At 39.5% G+C, this 22,289-nt stretch overlaps 1 protein-coding gene across 2 annotated transcripts in view; it reads left to right on the plus strand.

The window, feature by feature from the left end:
• The window catches only part of PAK3 (p21 (RAC1) activated kinase 3), a 282,413-nt gene that overhangs the window by 63,038 nt on the left and 197,086 nt on the right, over window positions 1-22,289 (plus strand). The window contains exon 2 of one of the 2 annotated variants that reach the window (XM_007466305.1): window positions 4,030-4,102. The exons of the other annotated variant lie outside the window; for it this stretch is intronic. The gene's annotated coding sequence lies outside the window, so the exon portion shown is untranslated. The remainder of the gene's footprint in view (window positions 1-4,029; window positions 4,103-22,289) is intronic. 2 annotated transcript variants of the gene reach the window in all.

Here is a 22,289-nt window from a genome sequence, read left to right on the forward strand (position 1 = left end):
TTGGACAGTGGCGCTGTGAGCCCCTGCGTTCTTTCTTATATTGAGGTAAAATTCATATAATATGCAATTAACCATTTTAAAGTGAACAGTTCAGTGGCGTTTAGTGCACTTACAGTGCTGGGCTGCCCCTGGTCCCTGAGTCCTTTAGAGCTGGTTACCGCTTTCACCTGGCTGTATCCAGAGGAAGGCAGTGTTCATCTGTTCTTGTCACTCTTCCTGTCACTGTACCATACCTGCCCCCATTCCCAATTCGTTCCTCCCTCCCTGTTTTTCCAATTGCTGCATGTCTCTCCACCCCTCTGCCTTTTGGAGCGACAGGGGTAGGTGTCTCTGGCTGACATCTACGTTTACAAGAGGGAGGGAAGGTGTTGACCCACTGGAAAGATGCCGGCCCCAAAGGGTGGCACCAGCAGAGTGTGGGTTGGAGCTGGCGAAGCCACTTCTTGGCACAGATGAAAGCAAGCAAACCCATTGTCGCTTCACTTTCCAGCGACCCCAGAGGCAGCAGACAGCCCCAAAGGGATTATTACCAACTATGGCCTCTGAGAATTGCTGTCCTCTTTGTTAGCGTGTCTTCCATCTTTGGGCTCCTCGTCCTTATGAAGAAATTTGCTCTGTCTCAAAGCATCTCTTACGAAATAACCTTGGCAGGCTCCACAGCTTCACAAATATCTGCTTTGTATTTGTACTTGTGAGCAAGAGCCGCATCTCAAGTATTTTAAAATATAAGAATATAGGGTACCAAGCGCTGCGCTAAATGCCCTAAATTCTCATAACCGCTCTATATGAGTTATCTAAGTTTCTACAATGACTCTAGGAGGTAGGCAGTTTTATTAAGTATCTACTTTCTATAGATGAAGAAACTGAGGCAGCAGAGCTGGTCAGTGACTCATCCAAGGCCACCTGGTAAGTAACAAAATCCATGTTTTACACCCGTAAGTAATACTGTGCCCTCATAATCCCAGCATGGATGTTAATTAGTTGGTTGAACAGAAAAAAAAAATGTGTAGCAACCACATACAGTAGCTTCCTTCATTCACTACCTAGATGTTAGTTCTGGCTCATGAATTTCCTGGCTTTATGACTTTGGATGAGTCACCTAACCCCTCTGAAAACGTTTCATCATCTATATACTTGGGGTAATTTTCTTGTCTTATCTCCATCAGATTTGTGAGGATAAGATATACAATGATACAGGGAACGTTTTTGCAAAATGTAAAGTGCTATGTCAATGTCAGGAATTGCTAACATGAATAAATGGTTTCCTGGGATTGTGTAAGAGCCACAGAGTTGCAGGTTGGGCACGAGAACCCCTCAGGTGCTCCATAGTAACCCTGGGAAGCTGCAAGTTTCTCTGGGTAAATCAAGTCCTGGACAAGCCATTCCCATTTCTGCTCTTCAAGGCTGTGTGATTTTTTTAAGCACTAGCCAACTTCTCTGAACTGCATATCTGTGCCTTCCATCAAGTGTAGTTGGGAGAGCACTAGGGGAATCCTCAGCCTTTGGTACATAAAGGGATTAAATAAACTCAGTGAAAGCCTTCTAAAGATGGCTCCAGCCTATCCCATTTTTACACAGTCATAGCCTATCTATCACAGAGGTTGTGGCGCACATTAACTTCACATGACATGGCTGAAAATGCCTCGCAGAGTGCCAGGGCTGGCCTCGTAGTGAGTGCATGCGCAAAAGGTGATGAAATTTTGTAACTTGTTATTCTTGGGGGGGAGGACAAAATGCAAAAGGGGGAGGGAGGCCTCAGCAGGGGGCAGGCAGTTTGGATAGTTGGGCCTCCTTGACCACAGGGCTTGCCAGTTTCCCCCATTCCTTGAAATGAAGGCGTGATTTTGAAACACAGCTGCCTCTTATTCAAACAGGAGCTGTTTATGCACAGGGCTGTGTCTGACTTTCCATGTAGGTTATTTCTGTTTCCCAGGAATGTTGGCAAGGGGCAAGCGGATGAAGCCTTGTTAAAGCCCTACCCGTTCCATCACCCTTCACCCTTCACCTCTCCTGGCATGCAAACAGTTTTGCAGCAAAGGAGGCAAGAGTCTCTGAGCAAGAAATAACTTTCCTTGTCCCTCAATGTAGACACGAAGGACAGGGGAGCAGAGAGACCAGGGAAGCAGTGGAGGGGAGCAGTCTTCTAAGTCCCATGTAAAGTTTTCTTTTTAAAGAATTATTAAACTTTTTCAGAAATTACAAATGTTCCACATTTTCAGTGCCATCAGTGAGATAATGCACAGGCATATGAAGCAAAATAAGCAATGCACTCCTCTTTCCTTTTCCTCTCTACAGAATAAGCAACAGTAACAGCCTGAGTCTGAATCTTCCCACAACTTTACTGTGCACATGCAAAGACATGCAGGCATGGAGTACATCAATTGGAGATTTTGGCGTTTGTACTAGAATGGGATCCTGAGATAGATGTTTCTTTGCAGCCGGGCTTACGCACTTAAAAGTACATCACAGATCTCCCAGCACACCAGTAGTCGTGGATCTCGCTCATTTTTTCAAATAGCTACATGATAGTCCATAATATGATTCTACCAGGATTTGTTCAGTCATTCATCTATTGATGAGCACTCAAGTTGTGTAGAACTTTGTGGTCATTCCTGTGAAAGAGGGCACCATCCCCATTCATCTCAGCGTATTTACCAGGGTTGGTGGGAAGATTGCTGGGTCAGAGGGTTTTAATTTACCTATGGCAAGATTGCTTGCCTGGTTTTCATAAATAGCATTCTGATTCTCTCCTTTTATTGTCAAAAAGTTTATTGTTCATCTGTTAAGCAGATCTCATTTTCCTTCTCAATAATCAACGTATTTCCCCATAGTAAAGGGTATGAATTGAAAAGGACTTTTGTAAGGAATGGGCATCCAAAGATAGAATCGTCTCTTCTGTGGGATCCCAGAAAGTGGTGGATTGCAGTTTATCCAACTAGACCAAATCTTCCTGATGCCTTCCTTCACTGATCTAGTCCAGTTATTCTCCCGCCTTTTCTAGCCATGAGTACCCTAGGCCAACCTTGAGAAGCAAAGAGAAACTACATTTTGTTGGCAGCAAACATGTTCTGGGTTCTCTCTCATATAAAGATTCCTCTGCAAGAAAATACAAAGGAACTAGAGAGGCTAGAATACGAAGATGAGCACAAATTACAGAAAATGATGAATGTCCGTCTGCTTTGCTAATTTCTTTTGGAAAACTATTGCTGAATAGTGCCTTTACGTATCAAGGACATGGTGGGCATATAGGTGTTCACTGTAAAGTTCTTTCATAGTCATATAACAGAATGTTAAGATGTTAATATGTGGTTTGATTTATAAAAATTCTGGTCATATACCGCTATCTGGGCATATAAAATCCATATCAAAACATGGTGCTCTGTATATACTTGATGCTTTAAAAAAAAGCACTTAAAAAATCTAATTCCACCCTTCCAGCAGCCTTGTATGACAGGTATCACTCTCCTCATTTGACAACAGAGAGAATGAAGCCTGGAGAAGTAAATGACTCATCCAAAGTCACATACATAATTGGCAACCGCCTTGAATTTGGGATCCCCCATCCAGTGTTCATTCCACTTGTAGAAAAGGGGTATAACATGAGATCTTAATTCCATTTCTCATTAGGCCTCTGCCTGAGTCTCATTTGGCCTAACCCAGTTTCTCTCTTACTCTAGGCATACGGAGCTATGTTTCTTTCCATGGCTGATTTAACACTGATGGAACATCAGTAATGTGCTAGGTGCTCTAGAGACTATAGAATTAAATCGGGTTGCTGCCCTGTAGCTCCCAAGCTCAATTTGTTGGAGCCCAATCTAAAACAGTTATTGCTCTTCATTGACGGTACAGGCTTATAAGAACATTTCTCCTCTCTAAGCTTGTTTCTCACCATTAAGGACCCCCAAGGGAATCTCTTCTTGTCAGACAGGAATATCTGGTAACTGGTGTCTGAGTAGTCCTGAAAAATAGTCCCTTATTTTGCCCAACTCACTCTTAAAGATGAATGTGTCAGTTTGTTTTTCTTTCCAGAAAACCAAATAGAGGCCGGTTTTCTCTTCTGAGGAGTCAGAAGCGCAGCTCACCCAACACGTTATGGTTTGAGGCACGTTGGAATGGTCTCTCTGACCCCACATATTTCCTTACCAGCTGAAATATCCTTTTTAGAGATGTCACTCCTTTCTGACTCTCACATCCTGTCAGTTATCATGCTGTATTAACCATGCTCTATGTATATCCTTTGGAATGTTCCAAACATCTATCCTTTTTCTAACCATTCCCACTGCCACTGGCCTTGTCAACTTAAACATTTACCACAAGGTCCTAGCAGGTCCCCCTACTCATTATCTCCTTTAGTCTACCCTACATTATATCGGCAGAATATATTTCTAAAACACCGTTCCGGTCATGTCATACCAATGGTCAAAAACCATAGCTGGCTTTCCATTGCCTGGGGTAGTAGTTTTCAAAGTCTGTTTGTTCATTTGTTTGTTCTTTGGTTTCCAATTACTACGGGGATGCTTTTTTCAAGCAAAATATTAGGTAGCTGAAACCCCAAAATGAAAAGCAAATAAAAGTAAACATGCTCCAAAAAATGTAGCCTCCCTTCTTTCCTGGGCCTCAGGGAACACAGTGTGGAGACCACTGGCTTACTCATGAGATTCAAATGCCTAAACTTGGCATTCAAGACTGCACTAGCCTGGCCCTAACATGCCTCTCCCGTTGGGCTTCCAACTTTCTCCCATAGGAACCCTTTGCTCCTGCAGTTTGGTCTGCACACAACTGGAGCATTCTCACTTTTTACCTTTGCACATGTCATGCCCCCGAGCCTGAAATACCCACTGCTGCTCTCTCTTCCTGTCTGAATTGCATTCACCCTTCAAGGACCAACAACTTCAAGAAACCTCTGGCTACGTTGTTTCACAGGGACTCACTTCCTGGAGCTGTGATGGCTTTATCTTCCAAACAACAACAAAAAAATGGAGACAGAAGCTGTTGCCATAGGCTCTGTTTTTATGTTCTCGTTCTAGTTAAAGAAGTCTTATGGTATGACTGTTAAATGTGAGGCCAAGGTTCCCTGAGTTTGTGTCCCAGCCCTGCTACTTGTTAGCCAGGTGACTCTAGTTACCGTGCTTCAGGTCCCTTGTCAGTAAAATGGGGGCAAGAATAGTATTCATCTCAAAGGGTTATGTGAGGATTAAATTGTGTCAAGCTTCTCTAGCAGTGTTTGGCACTTAGTAAGCAGTTGATAAAAATGAGCTATTATTAGGATAGCTCAGACATGAGGTGATGAAGGTCTGAGCTAAATAGAGGCAGTGGGCTGTCTACCAAGGGCAGAATTGTTGCGAGATCTAAAGGTAGGGAATTGTGGGCAGAATAACATAAAGAGACTAGTACACAACCAGTGGAGGGTGAAACAGGTTGCTCCATCATCGGAAGAAAGAGGTGCCCTGAGAGATGGTTCCTCCTGGGCTGCTATCAGAAAGGCTATATTCTCACTGAGCCTGTGCTCGATAATGAAACCAATAAGTATCTTAGCAATATTCTTTTTTCAGTTAACTGGGAACTAAGAGAATAGCCATTTGGAATTGGGCCATAAGACAGAATGTGTTGGAGAGGTGAAAATAGAGCATAGGGCACTGTCAGGATGAGAAGCCTCCATGGGAACAGGTGGGGGCATTGTGCCAGACAGCATAAACTCTCTAAAATGTTACCTGGTGGAATTAATATACTCCAATAAAGATGTTAAAAAAAAAAAGTGCACTAGCTGCCTGGGGCAGGAAGAGACAGTGCCAGAATGGAGACATGGAAAAATCCGAAAGAGAAATTTTGATACCTTGCCTACTTAAAAGCGCATGTGTGTGTCCTAGAGTGCAAAGGGAGAGATCACAAGATCCAAATTGTTTTATTCAAGTGTAATTCACTTAACAATATTATATTAGTTTCAAGTGTACATCATAGTGATTGGGTATTTTTATACATTGCAAAATGATCACCACGGTAAGTCTGGTTAGCATCTGTCACCATACAAAGTTATTACAGTATTATTGATTATGTTCCTTATGCCATACATTACATCCTTGTGACTTAATTTACTTTAGAACTGAAAGTTTGTACCTCTTAATCTCCTTCACCAATTTCACTCACCCCCGCCACAAACTCCCTTCTTCTCTGGCAACCACCAGTGTGTCCTCTGTATCTCTGAGACTGCTTCTGTTTTTGTTTGTTAATTAAAATGTTTTTTTAAAAAACAAAGTTTTTATTAAAACTATTTTTTATTTATTTTATTTTTTTGGGGGGGGACTGCATCAGATCTTCATTGTGGAGCGCGGACTTCTCTGTCTAGTTGCAGCATGTGGGCTTCTCTCTAGTTGTGGCGTGCCGGCTCCAGGGTGCGTGGGCTCTGTAGTTTGCGGCACATGGGCTCTCTCGTTGAGGTGTGCGAGCTCAGTAGTTGTGGCGCACGGGCTTAGTTGCCCCGTGGCATGTGGGATCTTAGTTCCCCAACCAGGGATTCCACCCATGTCCCCTGCGTTGGAAGGTGGATTCTTTACCACTGGACTGCCAGGGAAGTCCCAAGGTGTTTTAATTTGTTTCTTTTTAAATTTCTTTTGGCTGCACCACAGGGCTTGTGGGATCTTAGTTCCTGACCAGGATTGAAACCGGGCCCTTGGCAGTGAAAGCACAGAGTCCTAACCACTGGACAACCAGGGAATTCCCTGTTTTTATTTTTGTTCATTTGTTTATTAGATTCCACACATAACTGAAATCAAACAGTATTTGTCTTTCTCTGTCTGATTTATTTCACTTAGCATAATACCCTGTAGGTCCATCCATGTTGTTGCAGATAGCAAGATTTCATTCTATTTTATGGCTGAGTAAAATTCCATTATACACATGTACATCTTTATCCACTCATCTATCACTGGACACAAGTTGCTTCAATATCTTGGCTATTGTGAATGATGCTGCAACGAACATAGGGGTGCATGTATTTCTTCGAATTAGTGTTTTTATTTTCTTTGGAAAAATACCCTGAGGTGGAATTGCTGGATTGTATGGTAGTTCTATTTTTAATTTTTTGCGGAATCTCCATACTGTTTTCCATAGTGGCTACACCAATTTACATTCCCACCAACAGTACACAAGTGTTCCCTTTTCTCTACATCCTCTCCAACTATTGTTATTTCTTGTCTTTTTTGTTAATAGCCATTTTGACAGGTGAGAGGTGATATCTCACTGTGGTTTTGATTTGCATCTACATAATAATTAGAGATGTTGATCTTTTTTTAATGTGCCTGTTGGTCATCTGTATGTCTTCTTTGGAAAAATGTCTATTCAGACCCTCTGCCCATTTTTAATCAGGTTGTTTGTTTTTTTGATGTTGAGTTGTATGAGCTGCTTGTGTATTTGGATATTAACCCCTTAGCAGATATATCATTTGAAAATATCATCTCCCATTCAGTAGGCTGCCTTTTTGCTTTGGTGATCGTTTCCTTCACTGTGCAAAAGCTTATTAGCTTTAGGTAGTCCCACTTGTTTACTTTTGCTTTTGTTTTTCCTGCCTGAGGAGAAATATAAAAAATATTACCAAGAATGATGCCAAAGAGCATACTGTGTATGTTCATTTTCTTCTAGAAGTTTTATGGTTTCAGGTCTTACATTTAAGTCTTTAATCCATTTTGAGTTTATTTTTGTAAAGAGCATGAGAAAGTAGTCCAGTTTGATTCTTTTGCAGGTAGCTGTCCAGTTTCCCCAACACTATTTATTTTAAAAGGCTGCCTTTTCCCCATTGTATAGTCTTGCCTCCTTTGTCAGAGATTAATTGACAATATAAGTGTGAATTCATTTCTGAGCTCTCTATTCCGTTTCATTGATCTATGTGTCTGTTTTTGTGCAAGTACCATACTGTTTTGATTACTGTAGCCTTGTAGTATAGTTTGAAATCACGGCGTGTCATACCTCCAGATTTGTTCTTTCTCAAGATTGTTTTAGCTGTCCTGGGTCTTTAGTGTTTCCATACAAATTTTAGGATTATTTGTTCTAATTCTGTGAAAAATGCCATTGGTATTTTGATAGGGATTGCATTGAATCTGTAGATGGCCTTGGGTAGTATGATCATTTTTAAAATATTGATTCTTCTACTCCATGAGTATGGTATGTCTTTCCATTTCTTCGTGTCATCTTCAGTTTCTCTCATCAATATCTTATAGTTTTCTGAGTACAGGTCTTTTACCTCTTTGGTTAGGTTTATTCCTAGGTATTTTAATCTTTTTGAGCAATTGTATATGGGATTGTTTTCTTAATTTCTCTTTCTGATACTTTGTTAATATTTATAGAAATGCAACAGATTTCTGTATATTAATTTTATATCCTGTAACTTTAATTCATTTATCACTTCTAATAGATTTTTTTTGGTGAGCATATTTAAGATCTTCTATATATAGTATCATGTCACCTGCAAATAGTGACAGTTTTTCTTTTTCCTTTCCAATTGGATTCCTTTTATTTCTTTCTCTTGTTTGATTGCCATGGCTAGGACTTCCAGTACTACGTTGAATAAAAGTGGTGAGAATGGGCATTGTTGCTTGTTCCTGATCTTAGAGGAAATGCTTTCAGCTTTTCACCATTGAGTATGATGTTGGCTGTAAGTTTGTTATATATGGCCTTTATTATGTTGAGGTACGTTCCCTCTATACCCAGTTTGTAAGAGTTTTTATCATAAATGAATGTTTAATTTCGTCAAAAGCGTTTTCTGCATCTATTGAGACAATTATATGGTTTTTATTCTTCAGTTTGTTAATGTGCTATATCTAATTGATTGATTTGAAGATATTGGAGCATCCTTACGTCCCTGGTGTAAATCCCACATGATCATGGTATATGATCCTTTTATTGTTGGATTTGTTTTGCTAATATTTTGTTGAAGATATTTTCATCTGTGTTCATCAGTGATATTCACATATGATTTTCTTTTTTTGTGGTGTCTGTCTGGTTTTGGTATCAGGGTTACACCGACCTCATATAATGAGGCTGAAAGCACTCCTTTCTTTCTCTTCCATTTTTTGGAATAGTTTGAGAAGGATAGGCATTAACTCTTCTTTAAATGTTTGGTAGAATTCACCTGTGTAGCTCTCTGCTTCTGACTTATGTTTTTGGGGAGTTTTTTTAAAATTATTAATTTAATTTCATTACTGATTATCAGTCTTTTCATATTTTCCTTTTCTTCCTCATCCAGTTTAGGAGATTGTACACTTATAGGAATTTATCCATTTTTTTCTAGGTTATCCATTTTATTGGAGTATAATTGTTCATGGTAACATTTTGTGGTCCTTTGTATTTCTGTGGTGTTGGTTATAACTTCTTTTCATTTCTGACTTTATTTATTTGGGGCTTCTCTTTTTTTCTTGACGAATCTGCCTAAAGTTGTATCAATTTTGTTCATCTTTTCAAAGAACTAGCTCTTAGTTTCATTCATCTTTTCTATAGTCTTTTAGTCTCCATTTCATTTATTTCCGCCCAGGTCTTTATTGCTTCTTTCCTTCTACTAACTTTGGGTTTTGTTTGTTTTTCTTTTTCTACTTCCTTTAGGTTTAAGATTAGATTGTTTGTGATTTTTCTTGTTTCCTGGGATAAGCTTGTATTGCTATAACCTTCCCGCTTAGAACTGCTTTTGTTGTGTCACATAGATTTTGGATCATTGTGTTTCCATTTTCATTTGTCTGCAGGTACTTTTTGATTTCATCTTTGATTTCTTCAGTGATCCATTGGATGTTTACTAGCACATTGTTTAGGCTTCACATTTGTGTTTTTTACAGTATTTTTCTTTAGTTCATTTCTAGTCTCATAGCATTGTGTTCAGAAAAGATGCTTGATACAATTTCAGTCTTCTTAAATTTATTGAGACTTGTTTTGTGGCCTAGGATGTGATCTGTTCTGGAGAATGTTCCATGTGAACTTGAAAAGAATGTGTATTCTGCTGCTTTTGGATGGACTGTTCTCTCTTTATATCTATTAAGTCCATCTAGTCTAATGTGTTATTTAAGGCTAGTGTTTCTTTATTGATCTTATGTCTGGATGATTTGTCCATTGATGTAAGTAGGGTGTTAAAGTCCCTTATTATCACTGTATTACTGTACATTTCACCCTTTATGTCTGTTAATATTTTCTTTATGAATTTAGGTATTCCTATGTTGGGTGCAGATATATATTTACAATGGTTATATCTTCTTGTTGTATTGATTCCTTTATCATTTTGTAATGTCCTTCTTTGTCTGTTGTTATGGTATTCGTTTTAAAGTCTGTTTTGTCTGATATAAGTATTGCTACCCCAGCTTTTTTTCCCTTCCATTTGCATGGAATACAAGTTGATAATCTCTTAAGTTTGAATGAATTCTAACAACCCTGCATTTTTACTCCATCCCATTTTTAATGTTTGTGACATCATATTTTACAACTAGTTGTTTTGTGTCTCCCTTAAATATTTATTGTGGATATAGATGATTTTATTACTTTCATCTTTCAACCTTTCTACTAGCTTTATAAATGGTTCATCTATTATCAAACTGTGTGTTTGCCTTTACCAGTGAAATTTTTCCTTTCATAATTTTTATGTTTATAGCTGTGGTCTTTTCTGCTTAGGGAGGTCCCTTTAACATTTCTTGTAAAGCTGGTTTAGTGGTGCTGAACTCTTTTAGCTTTTGTTTGTCTGTAAAACTCTTTAACTCTCCTTCAAATCTGAATGGTAGCCTTGCCAGGTAGGGTATTCTTGGTTTTAGGTTTTTTCCTTTCATCACTTGGAATATATATATCATGCTACTCCTTTCTGGCCTGCAAAATTTTGCTTAGAAGCCAGATGATAGCCTTATGGGAGTTCCCTTGTACATAACCACTTGCTTTTCTCTTGCTGCTTTTAAGATTCTCTCTCTATCTTTCATTTTTTCCATTTTAATTACAATGTGTCTAGGTGGGGACCTCTTTGGGTTCATCTTGTTTGGGACTCTCTGTGCTTCCTGAACCCAGATATCTGTTTCCTTCCCCAGGTTAGGGAAGTTTTCAGCCACTATTTCTTCAAATATGTTCTCTGCCCCTTTCTCTCTCTCTTTTCCTTCTGGTACCCTTATAATGCAAATGTTGATATGCTTGATGTAATCCCAGAGATCTCTTAAACTATCCTCATTTGTTTAATTCTTTTTTCTGTACAGCTTGGGTAATTTCCACTACTTTGTCTTACAGTTTGCTGGTTCATTCCTCTGTATCATCTAGTCTACTCTTGATTCCTTCTAGTGTACTTTCAATTTCATTTATTGTATTTTTCAGCCCTGTTTCATTCTTCTTTATATTTTCTAACTGTTAAACTTCACTGTGTTCATCAATTCTTCCCCTGAGTTTGTTGAGCATTTTTATGATCATTACCATGACTCTTTATCAGGTAGATTGCCTGTCTCCACTTCATTTAGATTTTCCTCTGATGTTTTGTCTTGTTCCTTCATTTGGATCATATTCCTCTGTCTCCTCATTTTGCCTAATTCTCTGTGTTTATTTCTATGTATTAGGTAGGTTGGTTACATTTCCTGATCTTGGAGAAGTGGCCTTTTGTTGGAGACATCCTATGGGGCCCAGCAGCACACTCCTCTCTGGTCACCAGAGCTACATTCTCTAGAGTTGTCCCCTGTGTGGGCTACATGAACCTTTCTGTTTTGGTGGGGCTGACTGCTGTGGGCACACTTGTAGGCAGGGCTGGCCCCCGGCCTAGTTGGCTACTAGGCTCTGCCTTTGCAGTGGCTGCTGGCCTGCTGGTGGGTGGGGCTGGGTCACAGCATGAGTGGTTGCATGGCCCAAAATGTCCCAGGGCTGGTGCCAGCTGGCTGGTGGGCAGGTTGGGTCCTGTGGTGGCTGTGGGGTCAGGGGGATCCCAAGGCTGGTGCTGATCCACTGGTGGGTGGGGCCAGGTCCTGGGTTGGCTGGTTTAGGGAGCCAGGGGAAGCCTGGGTCTTGTCCCAGCCTGCTGGTGGGCAGGGCCAGGTCCTGGGGTGCCTGGCTCTGGGGCAGTGTGGTGGCCTGGGACGATGCCAGCCTACTGGTGGGCAGATAAGGCCCTGGCACTAATAGGCTAGAGGGAGGACTCAGAAATGGCACTTGCCAGTGTCCTTATGGTAAAACAAGCTCCAATAAATGGCTGCCATCAGTGTCTGTGTCTCCAGGGGGAGTCCCAGTTGCTTTCTTCCTCTCCAGGACACTCTCCAAGATTGGCAAGTGGGTCTGACCCAGGCTCCTTTCCAATTACTGTCTCTGCACTGGGACTTGAAGCATATGAGATTTTGTGCAAACCGTTTAAGAGCAGAGTCTCTGTTTTCTACAGCCCTCAGGCTCTCCTATATGGCAAGCCCTGCTGGCCTTCGAAGCCAAATGTTCTGGGGGTTTGTCTTGCTGGTACAGAACCCCCAGGCTGGGGTGCCCACCTCACTCCTTAGAGAGAACCTCTGCAATTGTGATTATCCTCCTATTTGTGGGTCACCTAACCAGGGGTGTCGGTCTTAACTGTATTGTGTCTCTGCTCTTCTTACCCATCCCATTGTGGTTCCTTTATAGCTTTAGTTGTGGAAAATCTTTTTTGCTAGTCTTTAGGTTTTTCTCATAGGTAGTTGCTCTGTAAATAGTTGTCATTTTGATGTGCCCATGGGACGAGGTGAGCCCAGGGTCTTCCTACTCCTCCATCTTGGACACACTTATCCCGCCAAATTGGTTTTGTTACTAGGGAGATAATTAGTTATTTGAATTCTTTCAAAGAGTAACCATTATTCCAGATAGAGTGGAGGACACTATAGATATGATTACTATTCAGTGAACTCTTTTGGGGCAAGGTCCATGCATTACTTGTCTCATGTGCACATCATCAGTTCTTGTTCAGTACTGCTTGTTACATATACAGTTGCAGAAGGAAGGGAGGAAAGAAAGAACGAAGGAAGAAGGGAAGGATGGAAGGAAGGAAGAAAAGAAGGGATAATTATGAGATGATGATTAAAGCATTTGCCCCAGGGGCTCTTGGAGATAAATAGGAGCTTCTGACCTATTACTTTTATTCTAAAATTGGTGTTTCCTTTGGTACTCACAATGCTAAATAGTAAAAATTCAACAAGGACAGTAGTCCCTGCTTTTGGCTGGAAATGAATGTGAGTTTGGCATGGGGCAGAGTAGAGGCTAGACCTAGATTTATTTTTACCTCCTGGGAGTGAGATGAGGGCAACATATGGCTCCAGTCCATTTTTTAAACAATTTTTATTGGGGCTTCCCAGGTGGTGCAGTGGTTGAGAGTCCACCTGCCAATGCAGGGGACATGGGTTCGTGCCCTGGTCCAGGAAGATCCCACATGCCGTGGAGCAGCTGGGCCCGTGAGCCATGGCTGCTGAGCCTGCACGTCCGGAGCCTGTACTCCACAACGGGAGAGGCCAGTTGTTTTGCAAGGTTGTGTTAGTTTCTACTGTACAGCAAAGTGAATCAGCTATATATATATATAACCTCTTTTTTGGATTTCCTTCCCATTTAGGTCACTACAGAGCATTGAGTAGAGTTCCCTGTGCTATACAGTAGGTTCTCATTAGGTATCTATTTATACATAGTATCAATAGTGTATATACGTCAATTCCAATCTCCCAATTCATCTCACCCCTCCCCCTTTTCCTTTGGTATCCATGCATTTGTTCTCTACGTCTGTGTCTCTATTTCTGCTTTGTAAATAAGATCAGCTATACCAATTTTTTCAGAGTCCACATATATGTGGTAATATACAATATTTGTTTTTCTCTTTCTGGCTTACTACACTCTGTATAACAGTCTCTAGGTCCATCCACGTCTCTACAAATGACCCAATTTCATTCCTTTTTATGGCTGAGTAATATTCCATTGTGTGTGTGTGTGTGTGTGTGTGTGTGTGTGTGTGTGTGTGTGTGTGTATATATATCCAATCCATTTATTTTTATGTATCATCTAATGATATTCAAGTCTGCTTACTTTGAGCAAAATAGGCAGATGTTAAGCATCTATTCTCTGTAAACACAGCAGAAGTTATGAATGATTCCCTACCCTAGGGAGCTTACAATCAAGGTGAGGATTCAAGTCTAATATACCTGAAGCAATAATGAATAATGCAAGTTAGATTAAAATTCAATTCAGAAAACATTTGTTAAGCACTTCCTATGTACCATGCATTGTTTATTCAATGATTAATAATAGGTGCAAACAGGTGATGTCAGCAAAATGGTGGACTAGGATGCTCCAGGTCCTCACAGAAACATCAAATAAACAGCTAAGGACTGACTACAATAACTTTATAGGAGTTCCAGAAACCAGTTAAAGATCAGTAGCAACCAAGCAAATTCCCAATCAAGCAAAAGCTACATTCAAAATGGCCAGAAAATTCATGATATTTTACTCACCCTTGCCTCGCCCCCTCCCCAGTGTGGTGCATTATGGTCATGGGGGAATCAACCCAATTCCTGTTTCCCTCCCTGAGACAGAAGGAGCAGAGTGGAACTTGTTTGCAATATTCTGACCTCTCTGTGGGATACCTGAGGAACTGATTTCTGTATCACCTGACTCAGAGAACAGATGAGGAACAGTGAAATAGTTTGCATTTCAGGCTGGAAGCCATAGAGGCAATGGCAGGTGCTGCAGCACCTGAAAATTGCAGGAGAACTGCTGACGTGTGGATGCCTGGGAGCAAGAGATTATGGGCAAATGAGTACAATAGAATATCCAAGGGCCCAAGAAGAAGCAGGGATGAGATTTTTGGGAAATTAAGATATTTAAAAGCAGCTGGGGAACTATTTACAATAGCCAAGACATGGAAGCAACCTAAGTGTGCATCAACAGATGAATGGATAAAGAAGATGTGGTACATATATACAAGGGAATATTACTCAGCCATAAAAAGAATGCAATATTGCCATTTGCAGCAACATGGATGGACCTAGAGAATATCATACTAAGTGAAGTAAGTCAGAAAGAGAAAGACAAATATTATATATCACTTATATGTGGAATCTAAAAAATAATACAAATAATTTATTTACAAAATAGAAATAGACTCACAGACATAGAAAGCAAACTTATGGTTACCAAAGGGTAAAGGGGAGATGGAGGGATAAATTAGGAGTATGGGATTAACAGATACATACTACATATATAAAATAGATAAACAACAAGGAATTACTGTATAGAACAGGGAACTATATTCAGTATCTTGTAATAACCTATAATGGAAAAGAATCTGAAAAAATATATAACTGAATTACTTTGCTGTACACTGGAAACTAACACAGTATTGTAAATCAACTATATTTCAAATAAATAAATAAATAAATAAAAGCAGTTGGAGGATATAAAATAATAAAATCATACATAAGCAAGCCCAGACAGGATGCATTTCCAGAAAATACCTGAGAAGAACTTAAAAGCCTTAACCCTGGGCTGACCCCAAGGCTCAGGTACCTGCTAACTAGTGAAGGTCTTCACGCTAGTGTGCAGAGACTGGAAGAGGTAGTTGCCTTTTCAAATGCCCAATTTTCAAAAAAAGATCACATCAAAAGTTATAAAAAAAAAACAGGAAAAACTAGCCTGATAAAAGGAACAATACATCTCCAGAAACTGTCCCTGAAGAGACACACACACTGGGCTTACTAGACAAAAACTTTAAAACAGCTGTCTTCAATATGCTTAAAGAGCTAAAGTAAAATATAATACAAAGAACTAAAGGAAATAAAGTGCTATGTACTGAAATGTGCCCCCCAATCCCCATTCATATATTGAAGTCCTAACCCCCAGTGTGATGGTATTTGGAGATGGGGCCTTTGTGAGGTAATTAGGTTTAGATGAGGTCATGTGGGTGGGGGTCTCATGGTGGGATTAGTGCTCTTATAAGAAGAAATGCCAGAGAGTTTTCTCATACTTTCTTCCTCTCTCTGCCATGTATGGGCACAGCAAGAAGGTGCAGAACTCCATCATGCTAGTGCCATAATCTCAGACTTCCACCCTCCAGAAGTATGAGAAAATAAATTTCTGTTGTTTAAGCCACTGAGTCTGTGGTATTTTTTTATGGCAGCATGAGCAGACTAAAACATCAGGAAAACAATATATGAACAAAATGAGAATATCAATAAAATATAGAAATTATGAAAAAGAAACAAAAAATTATGATGCTGAAAAAGAAAATAAATGAATTCCAAAATTCACTAGAGGATTTCAAAGGCAGATTCAAACAGGCATAACATCAGCAAAGTTGAAGACAGGTTATTTGAAATCATCAAGTCTGAGAAGCAAAAAGAGAAAAGAATGAATAAAGGTGACCAGAGCCTAAGGGACTTATGTGATACTATTAAACAGACCATTGTACACATTATGGGAGTTCCAGAAGGAGAAGAGAGAAAGGGGCAGAGATTATTTGAAGAAATAATGGCTAAAATCTTCTGAAATTTGAGAAAAGACGTAGATATACAAATCCAAGAAGCTCAATAAATTCCAAGGAGTATAAACCCAAAAAGAACCAAATGAAGGCACATTATAATTAAACAGTCAAAAGAGAATGACAAAGAAAAATCTTGAAAGCAGCAAGGGAAAAATGCCTTGGATATATAAAGGATTCCCCATTAGACTATCATCAGATTTCTTAGCAGAAACCTTGTAGGCCAGAAGATAGGGGGGTTGTATATTTAAAACACTGAATGAAAAGCAAACTGTCAACTGAGAATTCTGTATCCAGAAAAATTGTCCTTCAAAAATAAGGGAGATATTAAGTAATGCTCAAACGAAAGCTGAGGGAATTCATTCCCACTAGATGTACCCTGAAAGAAATGCTAAAGGAAGTCCTTCAAGTTGAAATGAAAGAATGCTAGATGGCAATTTGAAGCCATATGAAAATACAAAGTTCTCCAATAAAGGTAAATATATGGACAAATATAAAAAAAATTAATTTTAATTTTGGCTTACAACTCCACTTTGTATTTTCTAATGGATTTAAGAGACAAATGCATTAAAATGTAAATCTATGTTAATGGGTATACAGTACATAAAGATGTAATTTGTGACATCAATAACATAAAGTAGTGCGTGGGTGGAGCTGTAAAGGAGTAGAAATTTTTATGTGATTGAATTTAAGTTGGTATCAATTAAAGACAGATTGTCATAACTTTAGGATGTTGCATGTAACCCCCATGGTAACCACAAATAAACTATATATAGAATGTACGTACACAAAAGGAAATGACAAGGGAATCAAAGGGTGTATGGAGGAGACAGTGAAGGGCCTGGGGATGGGAGGAAGGCTGCTAGCCCTCTCTGGGCAATGTATCCCACTTGGGCACTCAACTGCATTAATTCACTTCTCCCAGGAATTGCAGACTCATGCCAACGTGGGACTGAGTTACAGTGCCATTTCATGCTACGCTGTTCTCCTTGCTTGGAAATTCAGCAAAGTTGCATATGAAGCTTGGCTTCATGGGGCGACAACCTCCCATAAAGCTTTCAGATATTTGTTATTCTTGATCTGTTGGTTGTCCCTTGGTACCTTCCTTAAGGAATTGGGAGCTAGTGAAGCCTCAGGGAGTTTTCAGGGGAGGAGGTGAGTTTTAAGGTGTGGTTCCCTTTGTCACATACTGCCTAAAACCTCCTTGTCATTTCTCCATGTCTATCAAAAGACTGCAGCAGAATTCCCACCTTCATGTTGAGGAGGAGGCCTCCCTCCCTGCAAATCCTTACCAATGTTCACTGAGAAGAAACTTGTGTAGGAGGGTGACAGGACTGATGTTTGAGAATTATTTGGAATCTGAAGTGAGAGGGAAGGCAGAACTGAAAAGATCTAGGAAGGTTTTTAAGAGAAGGGATGCTTAGTGCAACTCAACAATTGTTAAATATCAGATTTCCATATTCCCCACCAGAATTTTCACGTGACACTCAATTTGAGAGCTACATTAACTGTAGAGTTCATTTGCCTTTAAGATTCCAAGAACATTAAAGTTCCATAGTTACATTAGTTAAATAGGTGGGTGGGTGGATGGATGAAGGGATGTTGGATATATGGAGAGATCAGGGATGAATGGATGGCTAGATGTTGGATATACAGTTGAAGGGCTGTTGGATGGATTGATGGAAGGATGGATGGATGGATGGATGGAAGGATGGAGAGCTGGACTGAGACAAAGGAAAAAAACCTCAAGTTGATCTGCTTGTTTCTTGATTGTTTTTGAAGTTCAGGTAGGCCTGCCTCAAGACATCATGAAATACTTCCTGGTCATTTCCCACTCCTTTCATTAGGTTTTAAGTGTGCCCAACAGTGGTATAGATGCTTCATCTTAGCTTAGTTTCAATACATTTGAAGGACATTAATTCTCACTGTGAAAGTTTAAGCTACATTACAAGTGATTTCATCATCAGCTGAACTCAATTTGGCAACTGGTAAACAACCAACTTTATGTAACCCACCCTCACCCTTGTCCCAAGCAAATTGCAAATTGAACTAGTGACGTGGTCAAAGCCAGTTGTTTGAAATGGCTCAGCCATTGGAAATAATTTTACTCATTAACATATACATGCAACACATACAAAGTGAATACCAACTGTGAGACGAATGAAGCACAGCTCCTCTCTTTGGGGAGCTCACAGTCTAATGGAAGAAACAGATATGTGAAACAGGGAACTAAAGTACAGCAAGTCAGTACTAGATGGCTGCGGGAGACTAGAGCAAGAGGTGATTCACTATCTGAAAGGGTCAGAGAAGGCTTCGTACGGGAGGGAGGTACTGGGAATCCCTGGAGGCCAACCCAAGAAGATTAGGCTTCCTCCCATAGAGAGAAGGAAATCAACAGAGGGCTTCTTTGAGCAGAGAACAAAGTGGCAAAACAGATTTTGACCTTTTCTGGTTGATGCTGGCTCATCATCATCCTGTTACTCTAATGACTGTAAATCTCTATGGCTGAATCAGTTCTGATTTCCAAACATTTCCACTGTTATTGTTTTGTTTTTAAATTTTTATTAGAGTATAGCTGATTTACAATGTTGTGTTACTTTCAGGTGAACAGCAAAGTGTGTCAGTTATACATATATGTATATCCACAATTTTTTAGATTCTTGTCCCATGTAAGTCATTACAGAGTATTGAGTAGAGTTCCCTGTGCTATACAGTAGGTTCTAATTAGTCATTTACTTTACTTTTATTTGAATTTTATCTTTTTTATACAGCAGGTTCTTACTAGTTATCTATTTTATACATATTAGTGAATATATGTCAATCCCAATCTCCCAATTAATCCCACCACCATCACCACCACCCCCAGTTTCCCCCCTTGGTGTCCATAAGTTTTTTTCTCTACATCTGTGTCTCTATTTCTGCCTTGCAAACCAGTTCATCTGTACCATTATTCTAGATTCCACATATATACAGTAATATACGATACTTGTTTTTCTCTTTCTGACTTACTTCACTCTGTATGACAGTCTCTAGGTCCCTGCATATCTCTACAAATGACCTAATTTCGTTCCTTTTTATGGCTGACTGATATTCCATTGTATATATGTACCACATCTTTATCCGTTCATCTGTTGATGGACAACTAGGTTGATTCCATGACCTGGCTATTGTAAATAGTACTGCAGTGAACATTGGGGTACATGTGTCTTTTTGAATTATGGTTTTCTCTGAGTATATACCCAGTAGTGGGGTTGCTGGGTCATATTGTAATTCTATTTTTAGTTTTTTAAGGGAACTCCATACTGTTCTCCATAGTGGCTGTGTCAATTTTACATTCCCACCAACAGTGCAAGAGGGTTCCCTTTTCTCTACACCCTCTCCAACATTTGTTGTTTGTAGATTTTCTGATGATGCCCATTCTAACCAGTGTGAGGTGATACCTCATTGTAGTTTTGATTTGCATTTCTCTAATAATTAGTGATGTTGAGCATTTTTCATGTGCCTCTTGGCCATCTTTATGTCTTCTTTGTAGAAATGTCTATTTAGATCTTCTGCCCATTTTTGGATTGGGTTGTTTGTTTCTTTAATATTGAGCTGCATGTGCTGTTTATATATTTTGGAGATTAATCCTTTGTCCACTGATTCGTTTGCAAATAATTTCTCCCATTCTGAGGGTTGTCTTTTCATCTTGTTTATAGTTTCCTTTGCTGTGCAAAAGCTTTTAAGTTTCTTTAGGTCCCATTTGTTTATTTATTTATTTATTTTTAACATCTTTATTGGAGTATAATGGCTTTACAATGGTGTGTTAGTTTCTGCTGTATAACAAAGTGAATCATTATTTTTGTTTTTATTTCCATTACTCTAGGAGGTGGGTCAAAAAAGATCTTGCTGTGATCTATGTCAAAGAGTGTTCTGCCTATGTTTTCCTCTAAGACTTTTATAATGTCCGGTCTTACATTTAGGTCTTTAATCCATTTTCAGTTTATTTTTGTGTATGGTGTTAGGGAGTGTTCTAATTTCGTTCTTTTATATGAAGCAGTCCAGTTTTCGCAGCACCACTTATTGAAGAGACCATCTTTTCTCCATTGTATATCCTTGCCTCCTTTGTCATAGATTAGTTGACCATAGGTGCATGGATATACCTCTGGGCTTTCTATCCTATTCCATTGATCTATATTTCTGCTTTTGTGCTGGTACCTTATTGTATTGATTGCTGTAGCTTTGTAGTATAGTCTGAAGTCAGGGAGTCTGATTCCTCCAGCTCTGTTTTCTTTTTTTCCTAAAGATTGCTTTGGCTATTCAGGGTCTTTTGTGTCTCCATACAAATTTTAAGATTTTTTTTGTTCTAGTTCTGTAAAAAATGCCACTGGTAATTTGTGAGGGATTACATTGAATCTCTAGATTGCTTTGGGTATATGGTCATTTTCACAATGTTGATTCTTCCAATCCAAGAACATGGTGTATCTCTCCATCTGTTTTTGGTATCTTTGATTTCTTTCATCAGTGTCTTTTAGTTTTCTGAGTACAGGTCTTTTACCTCCTTAGGTAGGTTTATTCCTAGGTATTTATTCTTTTTGTTGCAATGGTGAATGGGATTGTTTCCTTAATTTCTCTTTCTGATCTTTCATTGTTAGTTGTATGGGAATGCAAGAGATTTCTGGGCATTAATTTTGTATCCTGCAACTTTACCAAATTCATTGATTAGCTCTAGTCGTTTTCTAAAGGCAACTTTAGGATTACCTATGTATAGTATCATGTCATCTGCAAACAGTGTCAGTTTTACTTCTTCTTTTCCAATTTGTATTCCTCTTATTTGTTTTTCTTCTCTGATTGCCATGGCTAGAACTTCCAAAACGATGTTGAATAATAGTGGCGAGAGTGGACATCCTTGTCTTTTTCCTGAACTTAGAGGAAATGCTTTCATTTTTTCACCATTGAGAATGATGTTTGCTGTGGGTTTGTCATATATGGCCTTTATTATGTTGAGGTAGGTTCCCTCTATGCCTACTTTCTGGAGGTTTTTTTTATCATAAGTGGGTGTTGAATTTCGTCAAAAGCTTTTTCTGCATCTATTGAGATGATCATATGGTTTTTATTCTTCAATTTGTTAAATAGTGTATCACATTGATTGACTTGCATATATTGAAGAATCCTTGCATCCCTGGGATAAATCCAACTTGATCATGGTGTATGAACCTTTTAATGCGTTGTCGGATTCTGTTGGCTAGTATTTTGTTGAGGATTTTTGCATCTATATTCATCAGTAATGTTGGTCTGTAATTTTCTTTTTTTGTAGTAACTTTGTTTGGTTTTGGTACCAGGGTGATGGTGGCCTCGTAGAATGAGTTTGGGAGTGTTCCTTCCTCTGCAATTTTTTGGAAGAGTTTAAGGAGGGTGGGTGTTAGCTCTTCTCTAAATGTTTGATAGAATTCACCTCTGAAGCCATCTGGTCCTGGACTTTTGTTTGTTGGAAGATTTTTTTTTTGGGGGGTGGTATACGGGCCTCTCACTGTTGTGGCCTCTCCCGTTGTGGAGCACAGGCTCTGGATGCGCAGGCTCAGTGGCCATGGCTCACGGACCTAGCTGCTCCGTGACATGTGGGATCTTCCCAGACCGGGGCACGAACCCATGTCCCCTGCATCAACAGGCGGTCTCTCAACCACTGTGCCACCAGGGAAGCCCTTGTTGGAAGATTTTTAATCACAGTTTCATTTTCATTACTTGTGATTGGTCTGTTCATACTTTCTCTTTCTTCCTGGTTCACTCTTGGAAGTTTATACCTTCCTAATAATTTGTCCATTTCTTCCAGGTTGTCTATTTTATTGGCATAAAG

Source organism: Lipotes vexillifer, unplaced genomic scaffold (genome assembly GCF_000442215.2).
Source record: "Lipotes vexillifer unplaced genomic scaffold, Lipotes_vexillifer_v1.1 scaffold298, whole genome shotgun sequence".
NCBI classification, from domain to species: Eukaryota; Metazoa; Chordata; class Mammalia; order Artiodactyla; family Lipotidae; genus Lipotes; species Lipotes vexillifer.